This window comes from Fringilla coelebs (genome assembly GCF_963513975.1).
Source record: "Fringilla coelebs genome assembly, chromosome: 2".
Lineage (NCBI taxonomy): Eukaryota > Metazoa > Chordata > Aves > Passeriformes > Fringillidae > Fringilla > Fringilla coelebs.
Genome location: NC_140029.1, coordinates 81,503,638 through 81,529,830, shown reverse-complemented (window position 1 = coordinate 81,529,830; position 26,193 = coordinate 81,503,638).

Genomic DNA, 26,193 nt, shown 5'->3' with positions numbered 1-26,193 from the left:
TCTCAGCACACCTGCCAGATCAGACCTCTCAGGTAACTTTACACAAAAAGGCACCCAGATTGTGAATCCCAAATAGCCTGAAGCAGGAGATTTTCTTGACCCTGAGCTGTGATGCTGGAGTCCAAGGTGTGCAGCATCACAGCTTCAGGCACTTGTTTATAGGAGGGAAAGGCAGGGCTGTGGGTGCTCAGCTGAAATAACATGTCAATAGCCAGCCTGACTGGTTCTTGGACTCCTGCTCCACGTGCCCTCCTGCTCTTGCTCCGCAGAAATGAGGAGTTCTTGGTGTTTTTACAAGGTGGCATTTAGCCCTGTGTCTGGCCTCCTCTGGCAATGTTTCCTGGCCAAGCATCAGTGACAACAGCTTCTTGTCATTCGTATTCAAGTAATGTCTTGAGTGTTCAGGATGTGACATTTGTGCACATCCTGTATATTTTCTGCTTAAACATATCAAAATATTTAAGTAGATCATTCTCCAGGAATGATCACTTAAGAAAATCACTAAATAGAAACGAAAATTATTAAGAAATGTTTATATTAGTAATTAATTCATATAAATGGCATAAATAAATAGCATGACAAAGATAGGATGACAATAAATTGATTTTTGTTGTAGTTTGTACAAAGAGTAAGTACTCATTGGATATCAGCACTACAGCTATGACACAGGCAACTATTTATAGCCTCATTTATTATGTGCAATATATAGTGCAGAGATGATGAGTTCTTTACCAAGGTCAAGGATTAAGTTGGGAAGGAAGCTGCATGTAGGGCCAGAGATCTTGATACCTGTAGGTGAGCACCTGTGACTTCCCTGTGATTTGGTCTGTGTCTCTGTTAAAGGAATTAAGAGTGATATTTTTCAAACCTCCAGAAGACATTAGTTGCAATTAAAATTACACCTTAGAGTTCCTTTTGTCCTCTTAGGAAATCCAAAGCATTTTATTTTTATTGGCTTTGCAGTATCTCCAGCTATAGACTGAGGGCAACTAGTGAAACAACAATACGCAAAACAAACTAGCAAAACCAAAGCAAACAGAGAAAAAAAGACAGTTCCCGCTTCCAACAGCAGCACAGAGCTAATCCCTGTAGTGGACATTTGTTACAGCCAAAGCAGTAAAGGCTTCCACATATTTTAAAACTATTTCACAACCTTTACTGATTTCTAATGAGGCTGAATTAGCAGCTTCTTTATTTTCTTCATCTTAGAATCAAGGTTGTTGGAGAGGTGAGTATGAAATCATGTAGCTGTGCACAGAGAAAGAGCAGCCTCTGAAACTGCTCATGCTTGGCTGGAGTTCACAGAGCATAAGCCAATTTTTGCGCCCACAGAGCAGTTCATTTCTTGGCAGCTGAATCGGAATAAAGCTCCAAGGCTACAGCGGCCCACAGCCTGCTGTGACTCGGTGACCACAGAGCCTAATTTGTGCTGGATAAAGCCCTAAAGAGATTAACTGACTCATAACATATGCTACTTTACCTTCTACAAATGAACCTCAAATGCAGTGCCATGTTTCTGATCCCTCTCTAAATTTTGCAAATACCCCACCACTTAGTCACAGATATAGGGGAACCTGCAGAAGAAAAATAAAAATTATCATTTATTCATTTTTTTACAAACACTTCAAAAAGCTATATGCTTTCTCTTCCAGGAGTGTGACATTTCACATTAAGGAATCCATAAAAAATGCATGTATTCATTTTAGGAAACCTCTGAGCAGCAGCAGTGCAGGTGTCTTACCTGCAGCACACGTAGGAGAGGCAGCTACATCCAGTGTTGAGTTTAGCAAGGGATGGCCACAAATGAGTCTGTAAAAGTCATGGAATCTCTTCAGTCTCCTGAGGCCCATAAAGAGCTCCTTGGAGACGGTCAGCAGCTTAAAAGACAGACCAGCAGGAGCAGGAGTGCCAGTCAGCGGAGTCAGGGATTTTGTAACCAGACTGGTGAGTGTTTGCACCGTGAAGCAGATACACTCTGTGGTGCAGCCATTCCTGACTCCACACTGTGGAGCTGGCTGGGATGAGTTACTCTCTCCTGGCAGCCCACAGAGAACAATATTACACTGGGGACAAGGATGCTGTTATTCCAACATGGACTTTGAATGTGGGTCTGGGGACAAGCAATTCATATAGCATACAAGACTGCGAGGCTCAATTAATTTCCATGTCAGGAAACCCTATCTTCCAAAAGGATTTAGATGAGGGCAGCTGGAATGGTCACATGTACAGGTCATCTTCTACAAAAACGGTGGTCTCACGTCATTGGTCTAACATTTCATAAAATCTTTTGAAAACGCAACCCCCCTTCAGAGAAAGGCATTTATTATCAGTGATTTCAAATAGTGCTAACTTCATTAAATTCAAGGCCTTCCATCCTATTGAAATAACAATAAATATCAGTTTAAACAGCCATTTAAAATGAGCTAATAAATACTGGATCAAATTAATGATGTTGCTGATTAACAGCTCTACATTTTTAGCCTGCTTTATTATCATATCTTAGAGCACAATATATCTGCCGACTTTAGGAACAAAGTCCAGAGGAGGGTTACATAGGAATGAATCTCTATTAAATGGCATCTTAGAAAGGCTTTGGGTCTTGTAAGATAGTTCAGACTTCCTACACTAAAACCTCTGTGTGTCTTCTCATAACTGGAAGCGTCATGGTGTTGAAGTTAACAGTTAAGATTCTTCCTGGTGTCCTTTTTATCTGAAATTTTCTGGATGCCCTCAAAAATCAAGTGAGAACTGAAAACATAACACCTTCAGTGTCTTTTTAGAAGCATAGTCTTACAGTGCTGCTCTCAGCAGATATATGTCAAGAAATTGAATTACTCTCTTTTACCTCCTGGGCATTCACTCCGAAGACTGAGCGAAGCGTGTCAACTTCCATGATGCAATTGCACTTTGGGGTTGTGATCGTGGTCAGTGGCTGTGGGTGAGCTGATGATCAGGAACTCATGCTCAAGTAGAGCAGTTGCCAGTTATTGTGTGAATACAGCCTAAATGTCGTGAAGTTCCCAGTAGTGACGTAGTATCATCGTGAAGTTCCCAGTACCAATGGATTTAAGGGGGCAAGTTCAACACCTATTCTATTCTACCAGTGTGCCTCCAGGATAATCCAAACCCACAATTAATGTTCTGTCATGGTTCAGGCTTGTTTTCAGCTCAGACAACCAGTCTGCAGAGGCTACAGATTTTTACACTAGCAAAACTGCTTGATTTTTATGTCTGGAATGTATTTTTTTATTGGAATGGAATGTAATTTTTGTATTCATTCCTCTCCTAAAATGCATAGTGGGCTGGGCAGATCAAGTCCTTACCATAACTGATTTACTGGGGATCTTCTTTCTCTTCCTTTTTTTTCCAAACTTCTCCTGAAAATGAAACTAGATCTTGCAGCCACCAGAAAAACAAAGGAGGTGTCAAGTTGGTAAGATGTATAAAACTGAATTATTTTTGCAAATGAATGAAGCTCAGAATTTCTCCCCCCAGGCAAAGACCCTGTGCTCCCCAACGTGTTACATGCATGTATTGAGTCTAGTCACAAGTAAACAAGTCAATTCCTCAAAGACCATAAAATTGGCACAACCCCATTGGATCAGTAGAACCATGCAGCCAAGGATGCTTATTTAGTTCAAAGGGAATGACATGATTTTAATTGAAGAGGATTTGAGTGTTATAACTTCTCCAGTAAAAAAAGGAAGAAAAAAAGGATGAAGGGGAGAAAAAGAAGGAAGAAAGGAAGGGAGGGAAGGAAGGGAGGGAAGGAAGGGAGGGAGGGAGGGAGGGAGGGAGGGAGGGAGGAAGGGAGGAAGGAAGGAAGGAAGGAAGGGAAGGAAGGAAGGAAGGAAGGAAGGAAATAAAGAGAAAGAGGAAGGAAGGAAGGAAGGAAATAAAGAGAAAGAGAAAGAAAGAAAGAAAGAAAGAAAGAAAGAAAGAAAGAAAGAAAGAAAGAAAGAAAGAAAGAAAGAAAGAAAGAAAGAAAGAAAGAAAGAAAGAAAGAAAGAAAGAAAGAAAGAAAGAAAGAAAGAAAGAAAGAAAGAAAAAGAAAGAAAAAGAAAGAAAAGAAAGAAAGAAAGAAAGTATTATCAGCAAGAAGACTAGAAAAAGCTATCGCTGGCAGATATGTTTCATTCCATCAAATAGAGAGCTGTGGATATTTGGAAATAACCCACACTTAATATGTATTTAACTGCAAGTTTTCCATTTGTTTGGAGGCAATCAGGGATTTATGCTCAAACAAGAACTTTTCTCAACTAAGCTTTGCTCAGAAAGCACCATTTTCCTGTGGCACCAGCATGTGAATGCCAGGGTGCCACATGGAGCATAGTCAAACCATGTTGCAGGGAGGGTTCCTGATTTCACAGCTTTTGGCCACACAGTCCTGGCAGTAAATGAAGATGTTTTCAGAATGTGCCTTTCTCCAAGAACCTAAAGCTTTCATTAACCAGGCAGAAGTGGAGATAGCCTTGCACTTTGGAAGTGCTAGTTGTTAAACCGTGGCACCTGACAGCTGTTCCCGCTGATAACTCCCCAGAACTCTTGCACACAACATTCCTGAGGGGGACTTCACCATCTGCCATGAACTCACAGGGGATGCCAATCAGGCCAGGGACTCAGACTCCTGTGTCCTCCTTAATAAGAACACTGAAAGGCTGTAATTTTTGCCTTACTAACTCTGTCACATTTCCTCCCTATTTGATTGATTTCTTTTCTTTTCAGCTCTTCCCTCTGTTCCCTATGTAAATGCCTTCTTTTTTTTTTTCTTTTCATATAGCACACATGCACTCTAGCATTTTAATTCCAGTGTTTAAGGCCTTAAATAATATAGTACAGCTTCTGTCTACTTGCAAGACTGTCCATGGTCTCTTATTGTGTCACAGCTGTAAATATCAATTGCAAGGAGAATGTAACATGATAGAATGTAATCACATGTCTTGGAAACTTGCTCAGATTGCCAGCACCTGCATTTCCAAAGAAAAAAAAACCTAAAAAAAATTGTGTGAACAGCACTTTTTGCTAGTCCTCAACCTGCCTCAGAGCTTTCCTTTGCAAGTCTTGAGGCGGCTTCAGGAATTTTCAAAGTCAGGTTGGACAGGGCTCTGAGCAATCTGATGTAGCTGGAGATGTCCCTGCTCACTGGAGGGGGGTGGCAGTAAATGAGCTTCAGAGGTCCCTCCCAACCATCCCATGACCATGGTCCTGTGTGCCTGCTAGTCCCAGCCTTGCTGCAAGGAGGCTGTGTGCACTTTGCAGAGCTGCTGTGCCCTGGATACAGTTGTCTGTAAGGTCTCACAGTGAGATTAGGAGAAAACTGCAAATCCCTATGATTATAAGTGCAGGAAAATGGCCTGATGATCTTCTTGATTTAGGGTTAACAGAGTGTTAATAGATATTTTTAGTACAAAAGCAGTGGAAGGTGTTTGCTTTGCGAATAGATCATTTCACTGGTCTCTATCAGGTTGTATCTCCATCAGAATACAAGGAACAGGCAAACAGGAATAGGGAGAGGCAAACATCTTTTATGCTGGTTTTGCCTTATAGGGATAGCTCAGCATAAAATTATGCCCTGAGATACCATAAGTGGAACTACACTGTCAGGCTCCTGAAGATCACCTGGAGATAATATGAAACAGATTTTTCAAAAAGGGTTGAAAACATTCCCTCAGAAAAAACCACTCTTGTTTTTAAATTACTCAACTGAAAGACTGCTTCCTCAAATGATTACACACATCAGAAAACTGTATTCCTATTTAAAAAAAAAAATCTCAGTTTTGTTTCTCATTCCAAAAAATATGTGCATATTGGCCTGCTATTTCTGTGTGTAGGCACCATGATAAATCCCCATGATACATCTACAGATGAAAATAGCAGTTCAGAATTTGCAAAAACACTGTGGTACTGTGGAACACTTTCTGCAGTGTGGATTTGTTTTCCATCTTTTTACCCAATAATAAATGTTAGACTCAGCAGTAAGGGCTTACCACACAGTCACACCAGTACTGTAAAGTGGAGGATTTATTACCCAGATCTGCAGAACATAAATTTTCTAAGGGCTGTAATTGTATAAAATGCTACATGAATCCAGCAATGTGAAGAAATCTATTTTTAGGGTAAAAATTTTTCAGTTATCAGGGTCTCAACCTTTGGCTGGGAAATAAAAACACTACAGGACTGAGGTGCTCAACAGCTTGTTGGAACTGGCATGTGTCTTTTGTTAGCTAAACACAAATCCTTCTCAAATGCTGGGAACACCTCTCCCATTGCCTGAAGTGTTCAGGTCTGGGATGTCTCTGGTGCCAGCACTGGTGTCAGCAGAAGAGACTCCACCTTAGGGTAAGTAAAAATATTAGACCTCATGGAGGCAAGCAGTGGTTCATAGAAAAAAAGTGGCCTGCCTGAAATATTTTCATGTCCTAATGGTTCTGAAGTGTTCAAGTCTACCACAAGGCTTCACAGCACCTCAATAGCTGCAAGTTGTGTCCCTCAAGCAGATAGCTGTTTAGCTTAAAACAGTCATACTTTTCAGATCAGCTTCAAGAAAATGCCAACAATTCCTATTGAATTCATCTCAGCGGATGAAACTCTTCATGAATTGCTGTTCCTCCCTGTCCATGCAGTGGCTCTGTGCTGACTTTGCAAGGAACAAGCAGATTTTACTGTTCTTCTCTCATCTTGGATCATTAGTGCCAGTTGTTGTGATTATTAATATCGTACTGTGAAATCCATTGGAAATAACCTCAGAACTGCAGGTAGTCAGTAATTTCTCCAGGTCAGTGTTGAATCTTCTGAGGAAAACCCAATTCCAGTTTTAAAAGTTCACCACCTGTGTTGAATGTCTTGTTAAATATCTCAAAAAGATCTACCCACCTCCACCAGAATCATCATGGCCATCATCAGTAGTTTGGTGTAGCTGTGCAGTAATCTCTTTTTGTAAGACTGATTTACGTATCTGAAAAAAGATGTTTCAGGTCACCACTCTGTGACACCTATTTTTTTGGCTCTTACATGTGCTTGTCTAAGTTACACTGGAGACAAGTGCATAAAGAAAGCCAAAGATGGTTGTGATCATGTTCAACAATGTATACATAATTTTAAAGAAAAAGCTAAAATAAATCTTAAGAGAAAGTGGTTGTAAGCCATGCATTCAGCTTCATTGTGTGCTTTCAGCTCTTTCTCTTTGATTTCTCAAAACACTGAGTTCAGGATTGTCCCACCTCACACACTGGTCTTGGCAATAAATGCATTAAGGTGTAAGATGTGGTGAAGTAGCACAACAGAAAACATTTCAGACTTGCATACATGAATTCTTGCATACTTACAGTTTGTAGACCAACATAAAATAAAAGCTCCAAAATGCATACTCTTTTAAGTGACTCCTTTATTTTTTGGTTTTTTTTAATACCAATTTCATTGTTTGTCTGAAGCCTAGTTCATGAGATTTAGAAGTGATTGCTCTGTGGTTTGAAGCAATCTTCAGATATCCTCCACCAGTTCTTTACAGCAGACAAACCTCTATCTTACCTCTGAACTTTCAAAGGATATTAAAATCTGCTTTTGTGATCTTTTTTTTATTTTATTTTATAATTTTATTCTACCATTTGCCATTTGCACATTTGTAATTCTAAAAAGGCCTATCCCCTTCGAAGCTGTGATTTTTTTTGCCCTTCGTAGATACTATTTGCAAAGCTTCTATTTGTCACTCTAACAAAGCAGATCTGAAGGAGCTATTTAGCCATATAATAAATGAATGAAGCAAGAGGACCAATTGAATTGGTGCTATTATTTCAAAAAATTCCTTTCAGCAATTGTCTTTCTCTTCATAGAGACCGTCATGGCATTATTTCACTAAATGACACCATGAATGTAATTACTTTGATTCAGAGTGTTGGAATCACACAGGTAACAAATTACACTGCCCCCTGATGAGTAATAATTCAATTATTCAGTGGCCTTATAACAGCTTGAAATAGCCTATTCTCATTTCACAAACATCATATTTACTGCTGGAAATAAACGATTCCTCCAAAATGAAATATTAGATCTATATATCTTAGCACATGTAAGCTCCCAAATGGATCACTGCATAGCTGCATATCTTTGGTGTTTTTAAAATTAAAGGGTCTGCAGAGAAGCTGAGCCTCTTGGGTTACTCTGCCTCAGTAGCTGTGTATGAATATTTTGTCCATTTACTATGTGGTGAATCAAGAGTTGATTATATAAAAATCAAGCAGCAGTTGTGCACAGAGTGTGGTTTGAGAGATCTCAGTGACACCAGCACTGCTGGCATTCATCCCAAACTGAGAGCAGAAGCTAAACGTGCATCCAAAGAGACATTCCTTGGACATGACTCTTCTCTTGTGTGCTCCGGCCCAAATGAAGCATACAGCGCTGCTAACAACAGTATAAAACAGCAGAGAAGAGGGGATGAAACAACCCTGCTTGCTGAAAGGTCAGGTAAAAGCAGGACTTCTGGGGTAAAATGTGTAAACCCCAGCAATATTTTCAAATACACTAAGTGCAAAACTGCTAGCTATGCAATCTCCAAATTGCATTTAGATATATAGGGGCCTGTGAAGATCCCACATGCATGTCGATCTTCACCTTTATGTGCCCAGATAGTTTTAAAAGCTGTAGGTGTTTTCATCTACTGTGATGTGATTTATACAACTGGTGTTCAGCTCAGAAGTGCAGCATTCCCTCAGGCTGTCTGCAGGAGGCATCAGTAAGGAATTTCCAAACTGTAATTGCTGGGTTTGGTCCTAAAAAAGAGCAGCAGCAGATGTGCAGCCCCTTTTTCATCTGATACTTGGCAGCCTGAGTTTTTTCTACAGGATATGGCAGATAGAAATTCCGTTTTTGAATTTTCTTGGAGATGTCCAAACTTTTGCTTCCTTAGGGACTGCCTTGACACCCAGCTTATCAGCAAATTGGTGGAATAGTTTTCAGTCTTTCCCATGGAAGCTGTGCCATTATACATGAAATATTTAGAGATGTGTTAATATTTAAGAGCAAGATGTGCTCCACAAGTTCTCAGCTTGATCCTTCAGACAGCATACACCACTGAGAGTGGAGGGGGCAGAGGGCTGTCTGCCAGTCACTTCTGTTAAATTACTTTTACAAGAAGGAGGTGATTTTCCTCTCAGGTGAGGACTTAGTCCCTAGACAATGGAATCATTCTGTCTCTGTCAAACAATTTTCTCAACCAGAACTAAAGTCTGGTATTGTAGTATATTTTTTCCAGCTTAGTTTCAAAGCAATGGTCATTTAGATGGCTTTGTAAAATTCAGTGTCACAATGAGGGTGTAAAAACATCAGGTTACAACTTGAAATAACTGAATTCAACTAAGGAAATCTACCAAAACTTTGCAATAAATTGCCACAAAGTTATAATGAGATGACGGATGAATCCCTCAAGCGAAACTAGGAAAATGAAAACAGATGAAGAAGAAAATTAAGCTGATTTTCTACCAAGACTCAGTGCTGCTCACCAGTGCTCAAACACACATCTCTGTAAGCCTTAAAAAAAACTTCAAGATTGTGAACATGCATAAGCAATATATCTGACTGTCTACATGTAGAAATGCAAATCCATGTGCAAGGAGGGGTAATCAAAGTCCTAAACTTTTTAATGTATTTTTCAGATGAAGAGAATTTCTGGTGGCCTCATGTTTTGAGTGCTAATGCCAATCATCTCTAGAAGTCCAGTCATGTACTCTAATGTTTAAAACTCTGAAAACCCTTTCCTATATGATGATTTTCAGGCCAAGATCTCAGTACAAGTTTATTCTGAAATGAAATTTAGTTACCCTGATAACAAAGCTATGAAATTCACAAATTCAGTTCACACTTTAAAAAGAGCAAACTGAATAATGAGGATTTCAAGACACCAGATTATTGCAATTAGCAGCATGGAAGAGAGTGGAAAACTCAGTCCAAAGTGAGCAGCACCTCTGTAATGCTTCGCATTCTTATATTTAAGCATATTATATGTCTTTGTAGGATTAGAAACTAAACTTCAACTTTGATCTCCCATGCCAAGAGCTCTGTTTAGCACAGAGATTTTTAAGTAGCACCCCTCTTATTAGAGAGGTAGAAACTAAGTCACTCCTCTAAAAGTAAGCCCAAGGTTTAATCACTTCTTTAAAGCCAATAGTGGAAGCTGAGTCGGTAAAGCTGTGAATTGATAGAATCACAGAATATTCTGAGTTGGAAGCGCACCTACAATGTGCATCGAAATCCAACTCCTGGCCCTGCACAGGACTATTCCCAGGAGTCACACCATGCACCTGAAAGCATTATTTAAACACTTCTGGAACTCTGTTAGGCTTGGTGCAGTGACTACTTCCTCGGGGAACCTGTTCCAGTGCCCAGCTGCCCTCTGAGTGTCGAAAATTTTCATGATATCCAACCTAAACCTGCAGTGACACAGCTCCAGGCCATTCCCTTGGTTCTGATGCTGGTCCTCACAGGGAGAAGATCTGTACCTGCCCCTCCTCTTCCTCTCATGAAGAAGTTGCAGGCTGCAATGAAGCCTTCCCTCCATCTTCTCTGGGCTGAACAGATTAAGTGACCTCAGCCACTCCTCATGTGGCTTCCCCTCAAGACCCCTTGCCATCCTCATTGTCCTCCTTTGGATGCTCTCTAATAGTTCAATGTCTTTCTTCTGTTGTAGCACCCAAGGCTGCCCCTGCCCTCAAGGTGAGTCTGCCCCAGAGCAGAGCAGAGCAGAGCAGGACAATCCCCTCCCTTGCCCAGCTGGCCGTGCTGTGCCTGATGCACCCCAGGACAGGGTTGGCCCTCCTGGCCAGGGCACTCCTGACTCATCTTCAGCTTGCCATTGACCAGGACCCCCAGGTCCCTTTCTGCAGCGTTACTTTCCAACCTCTTGCTCCCCAGTTTGTGCATCCACCGACAGTTGCCCTGTTCCAGGTGCAGATTTGGGCCTTTCCTCTTGTTAAACTTCATATGGTTGCTATTGCCCAGTCATCTAATTTGCAGGGCCTCCCTGCCTTCAAGGGAGTCAACAACTCCTCCTTTTGTGTCATCTGAAAACTTGATTAGTGTCCTGCATCGAAGGCATTAATGAAGATCTTGAAGAGAACTGGTCCCATCTATGCCCACAAAACAGTGTAGACTTTTCCCAAACGTGTAACATCTAGAACAGTTATTTCAGCTCTCAAAAGCATAAATTGACTCCTGGAAGATAAACATTTCAATTGATCAGAAGCCAGAAAGGTCAAGATTGTGTGTCTGCTGATATCTGTCCCGTCATGATTACAGGTAAAGGATCTGTGACTATTCCTGAAGTAGGTTTGTATTAGAATTCAACCCCAAAAACTACTACTGTTGCCACCCAGTCCTTAATGTGAGCAACCCCAGCATCTGTCTCCGTTTTCTAACTTTGATGTACCTTAGACAGTAGCAGGGCAGTAGCAGGGCAGCTTGACCTTTCTGTCATTCTTAAGCTTGACTGCAATCCCAAGACCAGATAGTCCCTCACACGAGGGATTTTCTCAGGAACAGAAGTCTGGCACACTTCTGTGAGAATAGTTCTCATTCATGGAGGAATTATGTTTGCTGCTGTCCTCTAAAAGTCAGTTGAAAAGGAGTGTTTGATTGCTTTTAAACAAGAGCAATTTGAAGCAGGAGCTTGCCACTTGCAATCAGTCTTTGCAAGTGTGCGTAGGAGAGACATCAGGAAGAGGATTCAATCGTTCTCATTGCTTTGACGAAAAATTCAAGACTCATTGCCTTGGTGAAGCAAATGATACTGAATATGTCTATGTAGTTTATTAAGTAGGGCAGTTTTTCAGAGTAGGAGAAATTTGGAAACTCTCCAATAATTCTTCTAACATTTTTCACAGTTTTTGTGCAGTGTTAAATTCTACTCTAGAGGCAACCACATAAAATTGAGGTGTCTGAACAGTCATTGACTAAGTTTATTTTGAGAGCTAGCACTAAATAAAATGTGTTTGAAACCTCGTTTTAGCTAATTGAAGGCATTTATGTACAATAATACATTTGAAAACACAGAGTTTTGTGGGAGGGAATTGTCCCACTGAATACCTTTTCCTGCTAGGTGGGACTGCCTGCCACCAATGCTACTTGCCAGGATGCATTTGACAGTCTTCCTTATCAGCTTTTCCTCCTGATGAAAAAATCACCCCCTGACTGGAATGGCAGTGGTCACCTAAATCCCAGTTCTAGTGAGAGTTTCTGAAACTGAGGGAAATGGATTGGGGAATGAGAGCTAGGTATTTACAAAGAGCCATAGCCTAGCAGCAAAATGTGCATTTAAAATATTTTCCATATTTCTTTATGGGGAATCATTTGAGGGTTGCTCATTCATATTCCAAGTGTAAAATAAAATGACAATAAACAGGACTGTTATATAACAAAATAAAAAACAGTCTTGCTAGACTTTTTCAAAACAGAAATCTCAGCTTTTTCTCATGCATTATGCACTTTTAGTATCTTTTAGATCAATATTTTATATGTAGTGTAATAGCCCTCCTTTTTCTTTAAACAGAGTTGATTGGAGAAAGAAAGGCAGAAAGGTTTCACTGCTGTCTAACTGGTATCGATTTTGTAACTGCTGAATTTAGAGTAAAAGAGGCTCCAGTAAAGAAATGCATTTTTATTTCATGTGACATATATTCCCTAAGGAGAACACAGCAAAAAGAGGGCAAAGAAGGATTTGGAAGCTAATTAACACAGATCATAAAAATCAAAGAACTCAAAGGGAGAGAATTTAGGAAGGCTGGCATGGCCACTTCAGAGGAAGGATCAGCCATATCTCTCTTTCCTGACAGATGACTCTCTGAGCTGCTTTTGAAAATCTCCAGTGACAGAAGGGAGACTAGAATCTCCCTAGGTGATCTGCCCTCATGTTTACATAACCTTATAGTAAAAAAAATTTCAGAATCATAGCATATTCTGAGTTGTGCCTGAGACCATTGTCCAAACGCTTCTTGAACTCTGTCAGGCTGGTGCTGTGACCACTGCCCTGAGGAGCCTGTTCCAGTTCCCAAGCACCCTTTGTGTGAAGAACCTTTTCCTGATACCCAGCCTAAACCTCCCCTGACACAGCTTCAGGCCATTCCCTTGGGTCCTGCCACTGAGTCACCAGAGAGGAGAGATCAGTGCCTGCTCCTCCTCTTCCCCTCACAAGGAAGTTGTAGAATGTGATGAGAATTTATGTCAGTCTCCTCCAAGATGAACAGATCAAATGACCTCAGCTACTCCTCGTATGGCTTCTCCTCGAGTCCCCTCACCATCCTTGTTTCTCTCCTTCGGCTTTTTTCTAATGTCTTCTGTTGAGGCACCCAAAACTTCCCCAGTACTGGAGGTGAGGCTGCCCCAGAGCAGAGCAGAGCAGGACAATCCCCTCCTTGCCCAGCTGGCCATGCTGTGCCTGATGCACCCCAGGACACACAGTTATGAATTGAGTTTGCTATTTTCTCGAGGTCCATTGTCTCTATTTCTCTTCCTTTATTTCCTGAGACAAGAATGCCATTGTTCAATGGTCAGTGCTGCTTTTCCCTTTCTCTAACTTTCACATCATCAATTCCCTGGTTCTGTAGTACTCTGTAGAAGACTATTCAGTCAGCCTCCCATCTCCAGTTTATTTCAAGTACTAGATAGTCTATGTTCTGCTGTATTAGCTGACATCTCCATTACACCCAGCTTGTGATAGTTGTTCTGTTTGCTCTAACTAAACCTTTTTTCTTGATCTCTCTGCCTTGGTAGTCTAAAGTGTATTGAAAGACGAAGGCACTGTGGGATGCAGTCATATAATTAAATTTCTCTTCTCATCATTATTCAGACCCTTTCAGTCAATATATTCTCTTTTTCTGTTGAATACGGAACAAGTACAAATATCTTTTATAAAGAAAAACTCTTCAGATTTTTGTGGTTTATTCCTCTTGAGGGGTAATTTTCCATATTAATATTTTTAGCTACATCAGTAATTCCACTGTTTATAGCAGTTAAGTTGTAATTTTTATTATGCTTGATGCTTTTATTCCATGTGGCTTGTTTTCAATACATCTTCCATTGCAATGTAGGCATAAAAAATATGGTCATCAAATATGTCATTTTATGCCCTTATTTTGCTATTGACAATGGACTTGGGACCTGAGTTCTTGGGTCAAATGTGCACATGTGTCTCCATGTACCATGTAGATACTTGGCAGGAAAGTGAACGGTAGAGAGATGCATACCACCTGCTTCAGTTTCTGTGAAAAATCACCTTTTTAAAATGCAAATAGTGCAGTTAGACCATACTAAAATATCATAATGGCAATAGCAGTTATAATAATTTCTAATTTAATAAAGTTCATAATTTGGGCTTTAAAACAACCAAGTGGAATGTACTTTTGCTTGCTTATAACTTAGGCTTGCTTAGAGATTTTTCATTTGCAAGTGTGGATATTCAGCTCTGAGCCAATTTCCCATAAAACAGCAAATCCTTACATCAATGAATCTTAAGCACCAGAGTTAGGAGGCCTACTGATCCACTGGCTGCACTGACCACAAGAGGTATATTTACTTCTCAGAATGGGTGAGGTCAGGTGGAAATGCCTCCCTATAATGCAGGGAAGTACTTGAAAATACATACTTGGAATCTATAGGCCCTTTTGATTTCAGTGGGATTTAGGCAAGTAAGTCACCTTTGAAAATCACATTCTTGGTACATAAACAGCACCACTGCCAATTTTCAGTACAAGATACCTTCTAAAAAGATGATATTGTGGCACAATGCATGCAAGATCCAGAATGATCTTCTTTGTCTCAGTACGCAGAAATAGTCTTTCTTGTTAGAAGACCAACCTTTTTATTTAAAAAAAATTGATAATTTTTTTTTTTTAATAGATAAGAAAAACCTAGAGAAACTTTCCTATTCCATAGATTCCTCTGACAGGTTAGAAGTTCACTATGAACCAAGCCAAGAAAATGAACAGATCTAACGGGGAATTTCATGTCATGTCTAAACCAAAATGTTTCACATCTCTTATTCAGAGAGTTTCTGGTTGGTTTTAGTAAGTCTCTGAATATCACTGCCAATATATCTTTTCAAATTAATATTGGTTGAGAAAAATTGAAATGTCTGTGGAGGTTGCAGTTAATAACTGGAGGAGTTTCATCTCTATGAAAGAATAATTATTCTTCCAAGGAAATTAGGTATCTGGGGAAAGTGGTATACTTTGAAACCAATACTAATACTATTATGAAAACACTTGGATTTACTTTACCTATTCTAACTGTCCAAGATTCAAACATTGTTTGACAAACCAATAGAATGCTTAGTATGAGCTAAGTATGAGCTATGAAAATAAAAATTCTGTCACACAGTAATTGATGTGACTTTTATGATTTTATTTCCTCTTAAATTAAGGGCTGTTGGTGGTTTTTTTGCTTTTTTTTTCTTACAGATCACTTCAGAAGATATTACATTGATACTCATCTACATTTTTTTAACTTCCATCATATGTTCTGTAATAAATCTTCAATGTCAGAATAATACCACTCAAAACTTTAATTATATCAAAGTGTGAAAATTAGGAAAAACACTGTTTGATCTTTAAATGTTTTTATTGCATGGAGTCAGCATTTTCAGATGTAAAATTATGCCTTTGCAAGATTTGTTGATCATATTTTATTATTTTGACATGTTGTTATGGGAAAACCTTTTCTCTTATGGTGTTATAAAAATATTTCTGTGATCAGAATGCTAGCTAATTAGAGAGCCTGGTATACACAGAATATTGGTAGACACACCAATATTCTGAAACTGCCTATTCTCCTTTTGAAGAGATATATCTTTTATATTCTTTAAACAATATTCACAGGGAATAGGAATCTGCAAATTAAAAAAAAAGTATTACTTATTTCTGGTTTTTTTTTGGTTGCTTGCTTGACTGGTTTTGGTGTGGTTTCTTTTTTTTGTTGCTTTTGTTGTTGTTGTTTTTTGTTTTTTGAGGGGTAGCTTTTACAGATCACCTTTGGTCCTAACAGTTGAGGTTCTTCCAGTGAGGAGCCAATCACAAATAAAAAATCTGTGCATGATAATGTTAAGAAATTTTATATTGCATTTTATCAGTTAATTTCAGAGCATGCTGGAGCACTTCTCCAGGAAGGCAGAATTAAGTCAAGGGGTATAATGCCACTGAGCTTTCTGGAGCTGCATGTCCTCATGCAGACCAGTACTCTTTTTATTATGCACTCCAACATAATCACACAATGAAATTTTGCACTGTCACAGGAGGATATTTTGATTTTCTTGTCTTATCTATTAAAATGCCATTCAATCTTTATGGAAAAACACCCAAAAATGCAGGTGTTACTTCTCATTATTCTACAGCAAGGGTATCTGGATCAGACAGATTTAGCCCAGACAGACCAGACAGATGCAGTGTGTTATTTCTCAAAGTGCATCTCATTATAGCATATGTGTAGACAATACCAGTGGGAATGGATGGTGTTTTAGGAGTGCATTTCAAACCTGTGTGTAATTATGTGTGAATAAGTGTGATACGTGAAAGTATTAGAGCTGAAGCCTCCATTACTAGTGCCTTGGCAAGATAAAGAGATAGAAAATGATATCTTGCCCTAGTATGAAGTCCAAAGAGGACCTTCTACAGCTCTGAACCTGATGTGATTTCACCTTGGGAGCACAGTCATCCCCTCCCAGGTGTGCCTGCCTAGTTCTGTATTGCACCATTGCTACCAGGAGACACAGGGTTCCTACAGAGTTTTCAAGTTCTCAGAGGGAGGTTTGTCAGGCTTCCTCTATGTGAACTTTTTTTGACCTGCATGCATCTTTCCTTGACTTTTTTCAGCCTTGACATCAGTTCCTTTTAATGACCAGGTGTAAATGGCTAAATTGCATCACTTCCTTATCTTTCTATGATATCCCCTTTTAGGTTCATATCAGAAACAAAATGTCAATAAATATGTCACGTAAAGTGAAATACTTATGGCCTTAACACAAGGATGTTTTGTAGAGAAACACAAGCCTGGAGACGTGGAGACAATGTGTGTGGTGCAGAGAAGTACAGGCATGGGAATATTAGAGATGGGAACAGGCTGACCCTATAAACAACTCAGTAAAGGTAGTTAATGAAACTCAGACCTACAGTTGAAAAAAGAAGACTTTAGGTATAAGAAAAAGTATAAAGAAATAGTATCTAACATGCAAAAGTGCGGAATTATGTAAATTAGAGAATCACAGAAGAACAGGATCATTTGGAGTACAACCTTTGACTGATCACCACATTATCAAATAGAACTTGTCACTGAGTGCCATGTCCAGTCATTTCTTGAAGACCCCTGGTGATGGTGACTCTGCCACTTCCCTGGGCAGTCCATTCCAGTGCTTGACAACCCTTTAATGAATAAATTTTTCCTGATGGCCAGCCTGAACCTTCCCGGGTGCAATTGAGGCTGTGTCCTCTTATCTTGTTACTAGCTTTCTGAGAGAAGAGGCATCTTTTTTTCTTCAGGGGAGAAGAAATTTAAGAGTGTTCGTTGCAGTTTAAATAATAATATTGCCATTTCTGGCATTTTTAACTCGATTGCTACATGTTCTTTATTTTTTTGTGTAAATTATATCTAGACTAATAATGATTCTTGAATTAGACTGTTAAAACTTCATTTATATTAAGAATAAAATTTTGCCTTTAGGTGTGTTTCTCTTTGCCCATGAACAAGATTTTGAGCATAGCAGAAGAAGATGTCTTTGGGGTCAGCATGTGTATTAGAGAATTATTTTTCCCATAGATTTCCAGGCTGTTTGCTTCTGATAGTGCATAAATCTGAGTTCACTGACACCCTGCAGCTCTGACTTGGTTTTTAGCTGTGATTTATCCCACTAATATACTGGCAGAAATACTCCTTTATTTTAGTTTATTTTTATAGACATTTTTATAACCAATCCCTTTAATAATTCAGATCGATTGCTTATCCTATTTCTAGGATGTTGCCAAAATAAGAAAAAAAAATACTGTAAACATGATTGAAGACAGGAACAGATTGCTGGCAGATATTGTGAAGTCATCCACCCTGGTGATATTCAAAAGCCAAATGCACGTGGCCCTGCACAACTTGGTTTACTTGAATTTATTCTAGACAGGGGGTGTTGGACAAAGTGACCTTCAGAGGTGTGTTCTTACCTCAGTTCTCTATGATGTTTTTAAATTTTGTCAGGTGCTGCAAGGAATTCCACAGTAATCTGTCAGGATTCTGCTTCCTTGCTGGCTACTTACAGGTGATGTTAACACAGTCCTTGGCTGAGCCATGCCAAATGGTTTTATTTTATTTCCCTGGGAAACAAGTTTTGCAAAGTATAAGACTCCTAAGAGCCTCCGGCTTTGGTCAGAGTACAGATTACTCAGAACCTTGATGGTTACCCACAGCTCAAATTGGCAGATGATTGCATTCTTATTTTATTTGACATATGACCCTGGTCATGTGAAAAGTCCTTGTTCCTTTATATAGAATTATTAACACTTATGCAATGAATTCTGTAGCAAAGAGCTAGTAAAAGAGGCACAGGGAATATATTATTTAGGGAATTTGAGGGTTTTTTATCAAGAGAAGTTATTAGGAACGGATAACAGGTGTAAATAGTTCTGATGGAACTTGGCTTGACTAGGGAACCTCTACAGACTATTTCCTGCCTTTTTTGTAATTTGTCCACACTGGGAAGCTGAAGTGTACCCTGTGGCTATGTACCTGAGGGCAAAATATGTCAATTCTGTACAAGTGGGGTTTTACTTTCCTGCAGGACTAGCCTCAGCTAGCAGCACTGACATAAGTAGCAGTCATTTGAATAAGTCTTCTCAGTTCTGCCGTCAGCCATTGCCGACCCAGTCCTAGCCTCACTGGCCGGCTTTAAAAAAATTAGTAAATCCAGTGTGCAAGCAGTATACTATTTTGAATTCTCTTATGTAGGAAAACACTTTTTTTTTTTTTTTTGAGGAATTTTGCACCGGTATAGCTGCTAGTGACTTAAGTAGGTGCTCGATTTCTGATGACGGTTTTGTTCCTGTGTACTTACAAGAGGTACCAAGAAATAGTAAAAAGTCTGAATTATAAAGAGGCAGGTTTAGGCTTTTCAGTAGTAGGAAAGTGTTCTTATCTCGAGGAGACTGGGTAGTGTCAGTCTTACAGGCCATTAGTGGAAGTACACCTTGATGGTCTCTTCCACAGTGGAAGACCAGCAATAGCTATGAGCAGACAAAGTAGCCATGAACTTGAAAAGTAGCAATGATAGGTATCTTGGATTTAAACAGTGGAAACAAAACTTAGCAGCCCTTCCTTTCTGTTTTAGTCTGTATAACAGAAATAAGGAATCATGGCAGCATTGATGATAGGGTACTGTGAGAACTGGTGATCAGGGACTTGGGTTGCCTAAAGCTTCATTTCTTGTAACTGATGGCCATGTCTTTTTGATGGATATCATGAAGACATATGCTAACATGGGACTTGTCAAAATGTTAGAGAGCTGTTTGGACTTCTGTAAATGTATGGATTGCCAACTGTTAGAAGAAAAGTAGTGAAAGCACATATTTTGGCTGTGGAATACTCTATGCCAGGAGCTCAGTGAACCAAAACTTAGAACTGGCTGTGGGAAACAGAGGAGTGGATTTATGGATGGTTGTAATATTTGTGTCCTGAATACCCAGCAGCAAGCACATAAAAGGTGGAGTATTAAAAATCATCTTGCCTGAGTCCTAAAAGCTTACTAAGGGAGGCCATGCAAGGGTAAGTTATGGAGGCTGTTCTTTCACATCATCTTCAGGAGCTATGCCAGCCTCTCCAAGGCAAAGTTCACACTATTTTTAAATGCCATCTAACTTTCATGTAGTCTATGAAGAGGAAGAAATCCATTTGAAGTGTTAGTTCGTGGAGGGGTTTCTATTAGTATTCTCTCTGGAGAGGGCAACAATGATCTTTAACAATGGGGGAATATAAAACTCAGCAAGACTGAACTGTTAAGTTACAAACCCTGAAGGCAGACAGTGTGAAAGCCCCACATTCCAGCTCCTAGGAAATACATCATTACCTTTTGATTGCCGTTTCTATTGACTGCTAGTGTGATATATATATATCTTCTGTAATGTTAACAATAAGAGAGCAGTAGCAGAAACAAACTATATATTTCACAGAGATACATCTCTGGCTCCTGGAATCTGTCATCCCCTGCTGTGTTAGGGCTTTGTCTGGAAACCTTTGGAGCCAATGGACACACTCATGCTGTCTCCAGCAGGCTTCAGTCAGTCTTGTGAAATCCAGCACACCTTAGTAACTGTAAAAAAAAGTGCCTATTAAAAAGAGAAGCAATAAAGAAGAGGTTCTGTAGGAATCAGAGCTAATGAAGCTTGATTGCCCTTGATTTTACTGTTTGTGAGTTGTGTCTGAAGCAACTCATATTTGTGGTATTTGGTTGTGTTTTCCCCTGTGTGTATCTTCTTGTGTTTTGCAAAGATGTGAAACTTCCTTTCATCTGAGCACTGAAAAGTCAAAAAAGTACACTAATTTAGTTATTTTAAACATTCTTTGCCACATTTAAACAACACATTGGAGTGTGACGAGAGAAGGACACAGCAATCAAAGAAAATAATACCGTGGTCATGAGAGCCTCTTAAAGAAACTGAGCTAAATATTTTTGTCTCCTTTCCTTGCCATGGCACATGCAATGCACTGGGTAAGGGTTGGGACAGTAGAAGCTATCCAAATCAGCATGAAAGTTTTTAATAGCCTGAAAATGTGAGGGAAAAATCATGCTCTATGAAATCCCTCCAGGTGGAGGGATTTATACTGATTTATACTGATTTATACATTTTTTCTTACCCAGCCATGCCCTCCAGAATCAGAAGAGAAATTCCTTTGCCTACTCTGATATTATGAAAAGGGAAAACATCCAGGAGATTTCTCCTCTCAAAAGATTTGATGTAAGTTGAAGAAGGTCTTGGTGCTAAATGTCGCTGTGAATTCAGAGATACGGAAGCTGATCCAATTTCTCTCATGAGTAATTTTGATTTTTTCTGTTTCCTAGATGGTTACCATATGTTTCCTTGTGTAAATTTGCTTGAGATACATTGAGATACAGGTAGATGCTTGCCTTTTGTGACAACAAATCAGCTGCGTTCTGCTAATATCTTCAAGTATTATATAAGGAAAAATTTGTAATATCTTGGATATCCTGAATAAACTCTAGCAGAAACCCTCTTGCACCTTGACTTGCCTCTTCCCTTAAATGATTTTATACCTACATCTGCCACTACCAGAAACACCCTCAAACCCTCTGCATCTACCCACCTAGTATCTATAAACAAGTTTCGTCATCTTTTATTTAGGTATCTCCTACTGACATTACCTTGTGTGGTGCAAACTCCTTTGAAGCAGTTAGATAAAATTATACATAGGAAAATAATGCATCATTATTCTTTTCCAGTATAATAAAAAATGAATGCTTGAAACCAGAAAAGACCTCTCATGGTGTGTTTTTAGAAGATGGTGATGCAGAACCATAAGCCATATGTTCTGGTGACAAGGATGCCCTCAAGGTTTACACTGAGTTTTTCAAAGAGGCAGCAGTTTACACCATGATTAAAATAGTCTGTTTGCCTGGAACATCCATTTAAGCAAGGCAATATCTATTTCTGTCTCTGAAAGTGATTTCTAGCATGACCCTTTTGTAATTTCTATTAATATTACAGAATGGAGAAGATTGATGCTGATTCACTCACTAGCTCAGTTAATTTTTCTTCAAGTATGGATTCCTATTAGGAATGTACCCATGTAATGTAATAAAACTTGCTCATTCCATTTGCAATCAGGTCTTAGTGCATATATATTTTCCAGTGTCTCCCCTTTAATAAAAATTGTCAGAGAAAATGGAGGACATAAATGAATACTGGTTGATTCACTGCCCCCCTGATAATTCTATCCATTGTGAATACAGAAAATACTGAAAGTTCAAGAATAATATTTACTGTAAGAGAGGAGTGCACTCATTGATATTGTAGGTTCCAGTTTTGCTTTCTAATATGTAGAAAAGTATAAGTAAGAAAAAGCTAAAAAAGGCTCTTTTATTGCCTTATAGTTTTACTCTTGTAAGCTCTGTCTCTTGCTTGCTATGCTGAATGCCATCTGTGACCTCCACAGAGGCACAGATCTTGTTTAGATACTTTAATCTGATATTTCTGTGATAAATAATAGATATTATTTCGTATTTACATATATGTATGTGCTACATACAGCTGTATATGTGATACATGCGTGTTATTATTTAAGATAATCCCTCCAAAATGTGCTGCTTTTCTCTTATCATGTCTCCCCTCTTCTGAAAATCATTGTTCCTGAGCTCTTCTCTGTTATTTGTGGCAAAGACCAATGTGAAGTCAGTGTCTATAGACAACTCCATGGAGCAAAATGAAAACAGAGGGTCATAGCTGCTCCTTTGTTATTGACATGGCAAACATCGAGCTGTTGCCACTGTATCATTTTGCCCCTTTGGATTGGTTTTAATAGCCACCTTATCTCTACTGAAAGATTCATTCCAACATGTTTACGGCTACAGAAGCCAAATTTTCTGGTCTATTACTCTCATCTCTTCATACTTTAACATTGGCACCACACTTAGATTTCCTCTGGTCTTTTGGTGACATCTCTGATTTTAATGAGTTTTTGATCTATGCCAAGGAATATGTTGACTCCCAGTTTTGCATCCCATGGTGAATCCCATCAGGCCCGGCAGATGCTGATTTGATGTTTGCTTGTTCCACTAATAAGCCTTGTAGTTTGGATGTGATCCTGGCCTTCTATTCCCAAAGCAGTAGTTGCCTTCTGCTCTGTCTGATCTGTTATGCTAATGTAGGTTGTGAGCAGTACAAACCAGAAGAGTGGTGATTTCCCCTTCAGGGGACATAATGGATTCATCAAGCCACTGCTCTGTGCTCAGCAGTGTTTGATACAGATAGATCTGTTCAATAAATCATATATCCAGCACTACCAGTAGGACAGAGACATTTTTTTCCTGGAAGCATGAGATTTAATTACCTTAACATGTGTAATTCCAGTTTGTATTACCAGCATTAAAAAATGTATCACCTTAAAACCTGAATCTCAGCGCTTGACTCTCTTAACCACTGACAAAGTCCGACTTTTTCCTTGGATGTGTTCTAATGTGATTTTGTTGAATACAGGAAAAATATAGGAGCATAATAAAATTAACAAAAGAATAGTTTGAGAGGACACCCTTACACCCTTGCCCAGCTGAAATGTGCTAATCAGTCGTGGGTGTGCAGCTGACCCGCCACACCGTGCACCAGAGAGAGATTAACTCTAACTGGTGAATGTGGAAGGCTGATTTGCTGCTGACAGAGGCATCTGTGAGAGCCCCAGGAGGTTTTTCCTTCTCTGCTGTGCATCCCATGGCCTTTCCAGGTCAATAGAAAGCCCCAATGGATATTCTGTCTATAAATGAATTAGCTCATAATGGTATCTGCAGAGGCATGATGGCATCCCAGGAACTTTCATATCCTTGTCTAATAGCTTAAACAGTTTTATTTTCCTGCTGGGAAGAGTAGAGATTCCCTTCTTGCGTCCTTGCAAATAGTGCTGTTATCTCCGTTGTAATCTTTGGCCACTATAGTCCTCAGGACAAGGATGAAATGACTGATAGACAAATCACATTACTCTGGAAAACTTTCAAATCATAGGAAGTGCATGGTGTGTGGTAACCACTGGGAACTGGCCATTCCACCACGTGGTGTAAATGCAGTCCATGAAATGTGGGGACTGGGACTTGGGAGCAGCTGCCCCCGTGCAACATTTCCTCTCCCACAGTAGCTTGGTGGAATGAAAAGCCATGGGACCCTTCCTCCCAGAGACTGTGTCCCATGTGACAGCCCACTAGTGTTTCACTTGTTTGTTCCACACTGACAAATAGAGCCTTTTATTCTTGACTCCTCTCTAGCGCTTCTTCCCTTGGCTAAATCATTCAAATGATTTAACCTTTCAGTTTATGGCCTTCTAGGGGGTATAAAAAAAAATCTTGTCTTTCCTTGTGATGTATAAGTCTTAAAAAAATTACTAGTAAAAATTACTAGTAAAATAGGATGAAAGACATCTATTTTTCACAGATTGGTCCTCACTGTAGGCTGGATTGTAACAAAAACTGTCCTAAATCATGAGAAGTAATATTCTCCCTTCTGTTCCTGGATGATCTAGCTAGTCTTCAGTCAGATTGTGGGGTAATAAACTACACTAATAACCCAGTTTCTCAACCTCTAGCACACACAGTGACTGTATGCCTCATTCTGTCTTTTGTATTCATTGGTCAGTGTAGTTTAGCTGTGCTCAGTGCAGTGTCAGGTATTTCTGCTCAAATGGGGCAAATAATCATCTACTCATTGTAATAGTTGCATGGCTCCTCTTCAGTTTATCAAAATCTCTGCCATGGTAATACACAGGGGTCAGTATTAGGTATCTGCTTACACAGTTTTCAACATTTAATGATATAACTTTTCTTTTAAACATATTTCTAAGAAAAGATCTTGTTGAAAATTGAGCTATCACAGACTTTTTGCAAAGCATTGACCTGCTTTTTAGAATGACCTATGGAGATGCTGCTTTACAATGACCAAGGAATTTGTGCTTCCATGGTCTTCAGATAAATGCTTTAATAACTATAGCAGGAAACTCATACAAAGACTCATATCCTAATCTGGAGTTCTGAAGCTCTTAGTTCTAGAATTTTGTCACTATTGCCTTTATCTTAGTTTGTTTTAGCATATCAATATATAATATATATATTTGTATTATGTTTTCATTTTAAATGTATACAAATATATTAGTTTAAGAGAAACAATGTTCTAAAGTGGTGGTGAGGACAGTTGCTGATCAAATTGAGATGTGAGTGTAATCCAAGTGTTTTCACTTCTGAACTGCAACATCATGATCCCAATCAACAACTCTAACATGTTGCTTGGAAAGAATTGCCTGAGTGATGAAGGGTGTGGAATCTCCCTTACAGCTCCAAAGGGATTCAGAAGCAATATTTCTAAATACAAAATTCAAGTGACCACATGTGGATTTTGTTCATTAAAAAATAATGTTTGCCATGGAAAGCAAATACAAGTATTTTTCTTTGCTAAACATTGTGTCCTGTCAAAAAGAAATAATTTGGGAGGAAAATTTGTTGCACAGTTTCAGGGCTTCTCTGGTAAACAGAATTACCCAACAGGTGTGAATTGTTACTAATATGTCATATTATAAAGTAATTTGAATATGGGATTTGATGTTGAGGAGTTTGTAAGGGAGAGCTTGTTATACTCTGACTCTGAACTTGCTGGTTTTGTAAATGTGAATGGACTCATTCTACTTTTATTTCTGTTGCTTCCAAGACTTCATCAGTTTGGGCTGTGTCTGCCCATTTGCTGCAGACTTTGCTAATTAGCTTGCAAGACATGCTAGGTCAGGTCATGCAAAAGACCTATAACTTCTCAACTAGAGCTGAATTATATCTGATTGACTCAGAAAGTGAACCACAGAATGATGAAGTACATCTATTGTTGCCTGGGATGAGTCAGGAAGAAATGGTGTGAATATCTTGTGTAAAATGGAAGAACAAAAAAGAGCTTGCAAAAATTATGAGAATGAGCATGGGCTTGTTTAAGTAAATTAAAGAGCTATTTCTCTGACTTCCTCAAATATTTGAATAAGAGGGCATCTAACAAAATTATAATGGAGAGCAGTCAAAACTGATAAAATACAAAATTATCTACAATTATAATTATCTACAAAATGTACAATTAGCCTGAAGAACTCATTGCCACAGGAAATTACACATCTCCACTGTAGAAGAAGGGGTATACTAGGATTGCAATTACAGACAGAGTTATTCTAATTAACAGTACAGCTAAAATAATTAACATTCCAGGTTACGAGGCTGGCTTTAGCCAGTTAATAATACAAGGGGAATATGCTACCTAACATGAAGGGTGCTTTATTCTACCACTGCCTGAAAGTTTAATTTTTGCTCATGATTCTGCTGTTGATATAGAAGACAAGGTATTAGACAAATCTTACATCTGATTAAAAGGGCAAACCCCATGTTTATGTAATAAAATCTCTGAAAAGCAAGAAAAAACCCACCCAAGCTAATTTAGTTCTTGA